The sequence below is a fragment of the Lemur catta genome, chromosome 3, assembly GCF_020740605.2.
Source record: "Lemur catta isolate mLemCat1 chromosome 3, mLemCat1.pri, whole genome shotgun sequence".
Lineage (NCBI taxonomy): Eukaryota > Metazoa > Chordata > Mammalia > Primates > Lemuridae > Lemur > Lemur catta.
Genome location: NC_059130.1, coordinates 33,793,737 through 33,806,170, shown reverse-complemented (window position 1 = coordinate 33,806,170; position 12,434 = coordinate 33,793,737).

Genomic DNA, 12,434 nt, shown 5'->3' with positions numbered 1-12,434 from the left:
GTGTGTGTGTGTGTGTGTGTGTGTGTGTGTGTGTGTGTGTGTGGTATGTGTCACGGCAGCACAGCAGATTTATGAGATATTTTTAATCATCTCCATTTTACAAATGAAAAACTGAGGCACAGAGGGGTCAAAAGCTTACTATGAGTTTTATAGTTCATAAGGATTTGAACCCAGGAAGTCTGGGAGGAAGGAGGGAGAGAGAGGGACAATTAAGATAGTAGGCTTCTGCCCAAGGAGAGCATCTGATATTGCACAATCCTGAGAGCAAGGGCCTGCTTAAATGTCATATGCTATGGGCCCCTCTTGCCTCACTCTAGTCCTGGCCTTGCCACTAGAACATGGGCGGTGTAGAGGGAATTGCAGGACATATGGCCAGGAGAGGTTGCCAGAGTCCAGATAAAGGGTCGTATAGCCCAAGCTAAAGGCAGTGAGGGTCTAGCAGGTGTAGAAAGCTTACTCCAGTAGCAGAGTTGAAGGAGGCTGGATGGAAGGAATGAGTCTGGGGATGAGACTTGAGAAGAGAAGACAGGTAAGGAAGCTATTGAAGGAGTCTGCATAAGAGCATGAAAGCAGGGACAGTCTGGATGGGAGGTGAGGACAAAGACAAGAGAGGGTTCAAAAATATTGGTAGTAATAAAAATCACTGCTAACATTTACTGAGTAATTACTATGAGTGAGGCTTTCTCTCATTCCTATATTTTCTCTTTTAATCCTTAAATCAACTCTATTTGGTTGACAGTTCTGTTATTCCCATTTTAGAGATGAGGAAACCGAGGCTTAGTGAAGTAAATGTCACCGGAATGACCACCTTTGACGTTGTGACCGTAGGTGGACACAGCCTGTGGTACACAGAATCCAATTTAAGTATTATCACTTAGGCATAGTACATGAAGGATAGTAAAAACCTAAAGTAATGTGAATTTTGATAAAATGCAGTTGGTAAGTGGGGTTCTGTCTTTGCCCAGCCCTTGGTCTCATACAGAAAGGGCTAATATTCTCATTAGGACATGGATGCAAAGGCACTAGTGTTGGAGTGAGGGAGCCACATGCAGTGGTGTTTGTCCCAGCATCTCCAGCGTTCTCCCTTCTCAGTGTCCCTGGACCAGGCCAGCAAATGGATGCAACTGACTGGAAAATTTCTGTAATCCCTGCTACTGTCCTGGGAGTCCAGCCAGACACAGGTCCCAGAATAACCCCATCAGCCGGGCATTGACCCCAGGTAGCATCAAACTGCAACCTGGGCTGAGAATTGGGTCCAGCAGACACAGCCCTAAACTCAGCTGCTTAAATTCACCACCAGCCCCCACTGGCCTGTCATCAACCTTGCAATTAAGATGACCCTGCATTTTATACAACTGCATTTTTTTGGACTTTATTTTTTAAGATTGTGTGGAGTTTTAATATGTATATTCATTTTCCTCCAGACTGGAAGAATATGAAAAGAATATACAATTTTGACAAGCTTGAAGCTCTTTATACCTAGATGGAAAGAAAATTAAATATCTTAAGAGCTAAAGAAATGCAACACCAAATCAAGTGCTATAGCTATAGACGAGGGAAGAAGTAGGTAATGTCACAGTGTGCAAGTCCATTCTAGGGATCTAGGCTATGAAACCAGCCTTTTAGAGGGCATCAACAAGGCAAGCAAAAGGGGGCATTGGAAGGTACCAACAGTTAATGTTTCAGTGAAATTTCTGGCCATTAAGGAAGCTTAGCTAGTTGAGAAGGTGTCTCAGGAAATAGCTGCAGTTGGGATGACGCGACTGTTTCTTTGGTGGTTATGAATCTTTCAATCCTGGAAAAATAAAGAATACTGAATAGACATGTTTAAGATAATCAATTAATATTTTTGGTATATGTATTGTTTGAAAAAATTTAGCTTATTAAAGTTATAGTAAATTTTGTTGCTATGGTTTGAATGTATGTGTTCCTATAAAATTCATATACTGAAACTTCAAACTCAAGGTAATAGTATTATGAGGTGGGGCCTTTTGGGAAATGATGAAATCATGAATCCTCATGAATGGGATTAATGCCCTTGTAAAAGAAGCTTCAGAGAGCTGCCTGGCCCTTTCTTGCACTTCCACCCTTCTGCCATGTGAAGACACAGTGTTCATCCCTCCAGCTCACAGCAACAAGGCCCCATCTTGGAAGCAGAGAGTGAGTCCTTAAAAGACACTGAATCTGCCAGTGCCTTAATCTTGGACTTCTCAGCCTCCAGAACTGTGAGAAATAAATTTCTACTATTTATAAATTACCCAGTCTAAGGTATTTTCATTATAGCAGCCTGAACAGACTGAGACATTTGTAGTTCTGATTTGAACTGTGTAATTGAGTAATTGATTACATTTGTGATTTCAGTTGGAAATCTCACTAAATTGACATGAAGCATTGAATATTTTAGGCCAACTTAAGAATTACCATACTAATAAGGTTAATGTATTACATTTATTAAACTTTCTTAAAATATTTGTTGATTAAAATACTGTAAAATGAAATTAAATATATTACATTTGTTGGTGAGGATAAAAAGGGAATCAACTTGTCAATTTGTAAAAAGAGTCAAATATTATCAGTAGTTTCTAAAAAGGGTAGTTAAACTTGCCCAATTTGTAAACAGATTACTATGACACGTAAGCTGAACTAAAGACCTAAGTTTTTAATTCATTCCTTTAATAAATTGAATATGAATTCTTAAAAGCAATATAGTCCATGAATAACTTTTTTAATGGAAACCATCTTCAAGGAAATAAATTATAATGGACTCTTGCCAACTGGTAGATAGTTTGCTAAGGTCCCATGGCTAGCAAGCAGCAGAGGTAGGATTTAAACTAGAAAACTTCATGCCCACCCCTATTGCACTCAAGCAGGAAGTGAAACCACCCACATTACTTTATTTTCTACTGACATAATTTTCTTTCCCACTAATCTGTGAGCAACATGACTGCAGATACTTCCTTTCGTCTTTATATCCCCAGACCTTAGCACAGTGCCTCTGTGGCACCTAGCAGGAGCTCGATATGTGTGTGTCGAGTAAAGGAGTAAGGAGAACCCAGTGAGAGTACTATAGTATCCTGGAGTCCAAGAGAAGAGAGTATTTCAAGCAGGGAGGGTCCCAGTGTCAAATGTCACAAGGTGGTTGTGTTAGTCAGGGGTCTTCTTAGAAAAAGTACCCTGAATATACATTTATTTCCTTTTTTTCCTTTTAATAAGATTGGCTCATGTAATTATGGAAGCTGAGAGGTCCTGCAATCTGATGTCTGCAAGCTGGAGAACCAGCAAAGCCTTTGTCTGAAGACCTGAGAACCAGAGGAGCTGATAGTGTAAGTCCCAGTCTGAGTCTGAAGGCCCCAGAATCGGAAGGCTGCTGATGAAAGTGTCCCAGTCCACAGCTGAAGGCCAGAGAACCAGCAGCAAGAGGAGACAGATGTCCTAGCACCATCCTAGCCTGCAGCTTCAAGGCAGTGAGGACTGGAGATGAGCAATGGGAAGATGTTAGGGTGAGGTAGGTGAGGCAGGTGGCAGGGACCAGGGCAATCCAGGAAGTAAAACTGCATGAGTACACAAACAGGGTTGAATTTACAGATGTGAGAAGTCCTAAGGGGACTGTGTGAGAAGCAGTTCTACGGTGACTGGAGCCCAAGGTGGGAGACTCGGTGACAGAATGTGAGTCAGGGAGGTTGGCAATACTCAGGCTGATCATGAAGGGCCTTGTCCACCAGGACTCTGACCTTGCACTTTAGGCCTGTGGGGGCTGCAGGCCTCTGAAGGGTTTAAAGCAGGGCTGTGACATCGCTAGCTTTGGCTTTTAAATATTAATAGCTCACTCCCGTGCCTCTAGGCCTTCTTCTTTTTAGGTCCCCTCATCTTCAGACCTTGTGACTCAAAAACTACATGTGATTAAAGTGTGACGCTAAAAATGGGAAATGTTTGCGGGCTGAAGTTTATACACACATAGTCCATCAGGCGCTGTGAGGTAGTCAGTCTGCAGGTGAATATCATGGGCCGTCCTCCACCATGGTCCTGGCTCTTCCTCGTCTTTTCACGGATAAGTCCACCCCTCCCACTACCTCCTAGGCTCTTCTGCCTGCCCTGCACACTGGTTTCCTCTAGGAATGGGCAATTTTCATGGAAGGTGCTGCCTCTGTGGGAGCCAGGCTCTGTGTGTGTATGCGTGTGTTATAATCTCAGGCCATGCAGGCCTCGACCGTGTCCTTGTCACACTCACGTTTCTTCTACTCACCAATCACAAGGAGGCTGGCCATTCCAAAGAGGCTGAATTGGGGGCCCTGAGAGAGAGGATCAGCCACAGCCAGTTTCAGGACCCACTAATTTGCATCTCACCATTCTGAGCATGTTTCTGGAGACATTCAGGTTTTAAAGGACCCATAGGGATGTGGTACCTTGGGATTTGTGTTCTGTGTCTGGTCCTCTTGTGTCACTTTTCCCTTCCTCTTCTCCTGCCAGCCTCAGGGGTCACCCTTCATCATGAATTGAGTCTTCCATGTCCCATAAATGACTTCAGGGGGGATCTCAAGCCTGGCACATGATGGCAGTTCTTGTCCTTGTGTATTCTTGCTGCTCAACCCTGAGGATCCAAGATAAGGCAGGGAATGATGTGCTTGGGAATGGGATTAGGGAGACAGAGCTCTTGAGGAATTCATGGGAAGGGGCCATCTTCTGTCCTTAGTTTCCAGGATTTTAAGCTTTCACTTTCATTCTCCTTCAGAGGAAAAACCAGCTTGTTTTGATTATCGGAGAGTCACCTACCTTGAGAGTGGAGCCCACCCCAGCCTTTAGGCTGTCCCCTTAACACATGGATGAATCCCCTAGATGTGTTTAAAACTTGGCAGTTTATAAAGAACTTTAACTTAAATTTCAAAAAATGTGATCTCTACAACAATCTTGTGATAGGGATAAGGCAGATAGCATTACACTCATTTTATGGGTGATAAACTGAGGCTCAGAGAGGTTAGGTGACATCTTCTGGCACGTGGCTGGTGATCTGCAAAACTGAAAGTCAGCACAGCTTGTCTGTGAGAATGTAGCAGCCTCAAAGTCCCAGAGAACCACAGTGTCCCCGACTAAAGACACAGAACTGAAACCAAGAAGCTGGCTTACTGTAATGTTTCTCTCGCCCCATTTTCCTCTTGTCCGTGGAGCACACATGCCTGTGCGTTTTCCTCCCCCCAAGGCATCTGGGCCAGGCCCTCAGTGGTCGCGGTCCACAGGGGCATCTCTTGGGCCTATGACAAAAGAGCAGGTAAGACGGATCTTGCCTTAAAAAATGTTCACAGCCCTGTGAAATGGAGGCCCAGAGCAGTTTTCCGGTCCTCAGTTTCCCTTTTTGCGCACACAGAGCAGCCGACCCAGCCATGTGTCACACTGAGCTGCAGGATCACTGAGAATGGACACTGCATCGTCACTCTGACATGTGTGGCAGACAGCAGAGGAAGCATTGTGACCTGCAGCTGGACACTGCTGGGACCTCAGACTGTTGTATCTCATGGAGGGTCTGTCTTCAGGGTCTCCTTGTGGCCTGAGGACAGTGCTCTGACCTTTACCTGCATGGTCAAGAATGCACTTGGTAAGGGCAGCTCCCACCCAGTGTCAGAGCCGCACTGCTGCGGGTATCCAGCGCACACCCTGCTCAGCAGCTCTGGAGTGGATGGGGAAGGTGAGGAAGGAGCACTGGGTCCCTTCAGGTCCTGGGGAGAGGGGACTAACCCCCTTGAGAGGGTGAGGGGATGGGGTGAGGGATGTTGGTCTGTGTGGACATGGGTGTGGGAAGAGAAGACCCACTGGGACTGGTGGTGAGGCTGGGGGAGTTTGGGCAGGAGGAGCTTGATGGGGCCTCTGGCTGTCCTGAGTGGGTGGGCAGACACTGACACTGGGGCTGTGGGTTGCCTTCTCTGTCTGCAGGGTCAGGAACCCTGGGGGAGGACACAGTGGGCAGATAGTGATCAGTGTCCTTGGGGAGTCAGTTACTGTGCCCCTGGAGGTCCTGGCAGAGCAGGAGGTAGAAAATATTACATGGAGCTCTGGAGGTTTTGTTGCTGCTCTGCAACAAGGACCAGCAGGCAAACCAGTCCTGGTTGCTGAAACTTAGGGACCCTGCAGCAGATGACAGAGCATCCCCCGCCATGGCTACTTTCTTCAGGTCAGCTCCCTGAGGCTGCAGGACCCTGGCCCCCATAGAGCCTGGATAACTCTGCGTACGCCCCCGGTCAACATCCTCCAGGATTTCACCCTGTGCATATATGGTGAGGAGGGGTGCAGGGTCCCACATTTGAACTTTGACTCTTCCTCTCCCCTGCTTCTCCCCAGAGTGTTCTCATAGCTTGAGCCTTCCCTTCTTGGCACAGCGAGATTGCGGGAGCTCAATGTCACTGCCAGCTCCCGGATCATGGGGGATGGGACCTGCTTCATCACCCTGGCCTGCTCCCTGGAACAGGCTGGAGAGAATGTCCAATACAGCTGGGACCCTCCTGGTCAGGGGGCAGTTATGTCCCATGGGGGGACCACTCTCAGAGTCTCCTGCTCCATCCCCACCAGACCCCTGTACTCAGGTAATGGCTGTCTTCTCTGAACCTCTCCTTCCTGGCCAGCCTGGTCCTGGGTCCTCAGCACCCCTGCCTGCCTTCCTCTTGGAGAAGAAAAGGAGGAGCGGGATTAGTTTGCAGCAGGGAGTGTTTTCGAGGTGACAGAAGACAAGGGCTCTGTAGCCACCTTCTCTCTGTTGGCTCTGGATCCTCTGTGCCTCCTCTTGCTGCAGACTCAGCTGAGCATCTGGCTCATTCTTGGGACCCCGAGGAAAGGTGCTTCCCCCAACCACACTCAGTCCTGTGCAGACCGCAGACTGCTGAGGAGAGATCCCAGACCTCCTCAGCTGTGGCTGCAGGGGAGCCTCAGCCCCTCGCGCCTGAGCTGCCCGGAGCCGCACCTGAGGCTGTGTTCCTCTGGCGGGCAAGGGGGGCCTCTCCTGGCATCCCTGGCCCCTTTCAACTCAGTCCTAGGCCATGGCAGGGAACTCTTTTTTTTTTTTTTTTTTTTTTTTTTTGAGACAGAGTCTCACTTTGTTGCCCGGGCTAGAGTGAGTGCCGTGGCGTCAGCCTAGCTCACAGCAACCTCAAACTCCTGGGCTTAAGCGATCCTACTGCCTCAGCCTCCTGAGTAGCTGGGACTACAGGCATGCGCCACCATGCCCAGCTAATTTTTTCTATATATATTTTTAGTTGGCCAGATAATTTATTTCTATTTTTAGTAGAGACGGGGTCTTGCTCAGGCTGGTCTCGAACTCCTGACCTGGAGCGATCCACCCGCCTCGGCCTCCCAGAGGGCTAGGATTACAGGCGTGAGCCACCACGCCCGGCTAGCAGGGAACTCTTAGTCCAAATGTACCCTGTCTCTCTCCTCTTCTCAGTTGTCTTCTGAAACAGTTGTCTTTGCTGTCTCCGGATTGTCAACCTTTCATTCTCCAACTTGCTGCTGGTTTGCCCCCTCCAGCAACCACCAGCCATCCTAATGGCTAAATTCAGTGGCTGCTCCTCAGTTCTGTTTTCCTTGGTTTCTTCCAGCACTTGACACGTGGACCTGCTCTCTCAGTTATCTGGGTGGCTCTCTCCTGGGACCTCTTCTCCCAGATCACGATGTTCTCAGGACTGGTGCTGCTCCACGCCCAGGCCTTTCCCATTCTCCTTGTTTTCCTTCTGTTGCCCAAGACAGAAATGCAGGCATCATTTCAGGGGCCCTCCTTCTCCCCACCACACACTGTCCTTGCTGACACTTTCCCTTTATTCCTTGCCTGGTCCACTGCCATAGCCCCTGCCATACCCACTCTCTTCTTCTGCAGTCCTTTCATTCCCAGTCATCTTCCTGACTGGGCTGCCAGAGGTTAATTCTAAATTAAGAAACGCTTTGTTACTTTTCAATTTAAAACTCTATGACTTCAGAGGGAGTGGGGAGATGTCGATCAAAGGGTACAAAGATTCAGACAGACAGGAGGAATAGGTTTTGAGACCTATCTCACAGCAGGGTGCCTGTAGTCAATAATATTGCATATTTCAGAATAACTAAGAGAGTAAATCTCAAATGTGTCACCATAAAAAATGAGAAGTAAGCAAGGACATGTTAATTAGCTCCATTTAATCATACTACATTGTATACATATATCAAAACATCACATTATACCCCATAAATGTACATAATTATGATTTGTCAGTCAAAATAACATTAATAATACATTTTGAAAAATGAAAAAAAATCCCTATGATGTCTGTCCACTATCTAAGGTGTAAGTATCTCAGTACCTATTCATTCTTGTAAGCACCAGGTATTTACTGAGCATGAGCATCTTTGATGCACCCTGTGCTGTTCTAGACATTGAAGATACAGTGAGGAAGAGATGTGGATAAATTCCTACCCCTCAGGGAACTCACAGTCACGATCATCACAAGCTGCATCTGACTAGCTTTTTGACCATTTTGTCTTCCAGTTAGCCCTAGTAAAAGACTTCAGAAGAGTATTGTATTGTGTTGTACAAACACAACATTGAGTGTGGTGCATTGTGGGCTTTAAGTGTCTGTCTTCTTCCCTGAACTGTGAGCAAAGCCCATTCTTACCTTTCTTTGCATTTCCAATATACAACATGTAAGAAGCATAAAATGTGTGGGTCTGATGTGTATTTAAGGAGCATCTATGCTGAGTGTAATGGGACGCAAGGTTTGAAGACCATTGGGAGGTTTCACAAAGATCTGTGATCTATTCCATTGTGTGTTTTCTCTTCCTGCTTTTGATAGAAGGAAGAAGAAAATGGAATCTTTATCCTAAAAATCTCCTCAAATTCTCAACAGTTAGCAAAAGACAAAGATTAAAATAAGAAGAAAGTGTGACAGCAAGCTGCTCTGGAGTGCTAGATAGGTTGATCTAGAGTTTGAACCACGTACAAACAACTGAACCAAAAGCAAAATCTAGGTGAGAGAGAAACCTTGAACTTCTCCTCCCCCTTTTTGACTCTCAGTGGATTAGCTTGTTTCCTATTTCACCCACAGTGAGGATCGACAAACTCCATCCTTTCCACACAAAACTTCCACTCAAATAGTGAGTGATTTATTCTGGAATATAAATGGTCATCTAGGATCATAAGATATTTGGGTAAGGCTTCTAACATAAAGACAGTTTCCAAACCTATTGAATTTGGAGGTGAGGGGAAGAAATTTGGAAGAAAAGAGATAAGGCAGGAAGCAAAAGAAAATCAAATAAGACCCCCCAAATTTATGCTTGATATTCTTAGAGACATATGAGAAGATATTTTATTTAAAAATAGGAACAGAATACCAGAATATGAAAAAATGAAAAAAATCAGAGAATAAGGAAGAGCTCTAGAAAAATTTTTTAAAAGGCAGAAATTTTTAGAAAATCAATGGAAGTTTTGGAAAATTAAATTGAGAAACTCTCTTAGAAAGTAGAACATGTCTATAATCCCAGCACTTTAGGAGGCTGAGACAGTAGGATCACTTGAGACCAGGAGTTTGAGACCAGCCTGGACAATGTAGTGACACCCCTTCTGTACGAAAAAAACATTTTTTAAATTAGCTGGGCATGGCAGTGCACACCTGTAGTCCTAGCTACTCAGGAGGCAGATGCAAGAGGATCGCTTAAGCCCAGGAATTCAAGGTCACGGTGAGCTATGATGGCCACCGTACTCCAGCCTGGGTGACAGAGCAAGATCTTGTCTCTAAATAAAACAAAAACAAAAACAAAAAACCGAGAAATAAAATGTAGAACAAAAGGCAAAAAGATAAAAATAAAAGAGAAAAGGTAAGACAGTTAAAGAATCAGCCCAGGAATCCCAAGACCTGAATAACACAAGTTCCAGAAAGGGAGATGTTTTAGTCTATTCTGTGCTGCTATAAACAGAATCTTACTGGTTGGATAATTTATAATCAATAGAAATTTATTTGGCTGATTACTCTGGACGCTGGGAAGTCCAAGATCAAGGGGCCGCATCTGATGAGGGCCTTCTTGCTGTGTCGTAACATCGCAGAAGTCATCACACATGGTGAGGAACAAGTGAGAGAGGAAGGGAGCAGAAGTCATCTTTATCAGGAATCCATTCCCCTGATAACTAGCCCACTCCTGAGATAACAGCATTAATCCATTCACAAGGGCAGAGCCTTCAAGATCTAATCATGTCTTAGAGCTCCCACCTCTCAACACTGTTGTATTGGAGATTAACTTTTAACACAGGAACTTTGGGGAACACATTCAAACCATAGCAGGAGAATAAAGAAAACAGAGGTGAGAAATTTAAGAAAGATATAATATAAAACTTTTTCTTGGAAATAAACATGTTTCTAAAGTGAAAGGGTCCACTTGATTCTCAGAATAATGACTGAACAAAAGACTCGGACCCAGTTCTTAAAATTTTAAGAGAGGAAAAAAGTGGGTCATAAACAGGAAACTGAGTTATCAGAGTGGCATGAGACTTCAGAAGTCCTGTAAGCCAGAATACCCTATGCTTTCAAAATTCTGAAGAATGATTTTCAGTCCAAAATTCTATACCAGGAAAAACCAGTTAGCATTCAGGCTAATAATCAAGGTTTAGATGAAAATATAGGCACCATCAGGTATTCAGAAATCAGAAATTTCCCTCCTATGCATTCTTTCTCAGCAAGCTACTGAAGGATGTTCTCTACCATAGTAAGGGAGGAAACTAGGAGAGAGGAAGACAAGGGATCCAGGAAACAGGAGAGAGGGGAAAGGACTTCTCAGGGTGGCGAACTGGAGAAGTCTCAGAGTGAGAGCCGTGCAGCAGGATCAGAGCATCCAGTAAAAGAAATTATCAACTACAGGAAAAGCAGAGCTGTTAGAAAGGAAATGGAATCATAGTACTCTACATGGCTCAAATGTGAATGCATATTGGCATGAACATTAATTATAACTTAACAAAAAGCCATGTTATAGCGTACCCTGGCAGGGTAGGCAGAAAGGCCTGTGTGTTGTTGGGGGGTTATAGAGGGAATGTGGGGGAACAGGGTGGGGGACAAGGGATAAGAGAGTCAAATATTCATCCCCATAGCAGGAAGTCAACAAATAATGTCTAAAATCAAGAAAGGGCAGAACTATTATTTCTAAATACTGAGGATATAGCATAAGAAATAGACCAAATAATTGATAATAGTTGCCTGTGTGAAACAGTAGTTCTGGGTGTGGTGTGGCAGAGGTTTGCTATTTTTTATTATAAGTCTTATGATCCTAGTTAGGTTTTATAACTATATATATGTGTAGTGTTTGAAAAAAGTAAAATATTAAAAAGCAAGCACCAAGAGATAAGGAACAAAAAAAATTTAAAAAAAGAAGCAAACTCTAAGGTCTAGGAAATTGACTAGATGGAAATGGGAGGCTTTAGACTGAAGATGAGGTTCTGCAGGAAGACTGAACAGTTTAAACAAAGATTCAGAGATTAACCAGTAAAATTTTTATTTAAAACAAATAAACTTAGAGTTGGGGATATCTTTTCTCCAAATCTAGCTTCAATTATGCATTCAGCAAAATTCAGCATTACTAACTGGTTAATATTTATGCTTATTTAAAAGGTAATAAAATGTCATAGCTGGGGAAGCAATTCTGGGGCTGTCAGTGATCTTGCCTAGTGTTCCACATGACTGTCATTCAGGAACCCCAGGTAGCATGATCCCTGAAAACAAATACACAGTTGTTGAAGGGACTGACTGACAAATGCAAATTTATGTCAGAGAGCATTGTTCACCCTTTGCATCTGAAGAGAACCAGAAGCCTTTAACTCAAGCGCAGTAGCCTGGCATCTGAGTGTAAAGAGGGAGGAAGTATTAGCTCAGTGTTTTCGAGATCTTGGAGAAGTCACCAGTGTTTTGTGGGAATGGAATGCTTCATTGCCCAGCCCCTAACCTCTGCTGGGTAGTGAAATGGGAGGCTAATTCCTGATGGAAAATGTCCTGAGATACTGAAAGCCCTGAGACTACCAGACAAGAGAAAAGCACAAATCCTGATACCCACAAAAAGCCAGAGAAGTGTGTATCTACTGGACATTATTTTAGATGTGAGGTCTGAACTATATGTATCTGAGGGCCTTCTGCCTGCCTGCCTAGGTGGTGCCAGACACACTTGCTGTGTGGCAGGAAGAAGTAAGAATAGGGAGAAAGAGGAGGGAATGACTCACTGAACTTCAGCAGTAAATCAATTATCGTCCTATGAAAGAGTAAGTTGATAGTTCAGACTATGCAGAAGCAAATTCTTGGAAAAGCCTCTTTAGTTTTTCTTAGCTGAAAAGCAAACAAATTTCCACAATCTGGTTTCTGTATATCTTTATCCACCCTCTCCACACCTTGAAGTGCCACCATTAAAGCCCCATGGTCACTACACATGCCTCTGAGCTGTCATGTCGCTACTCCTTC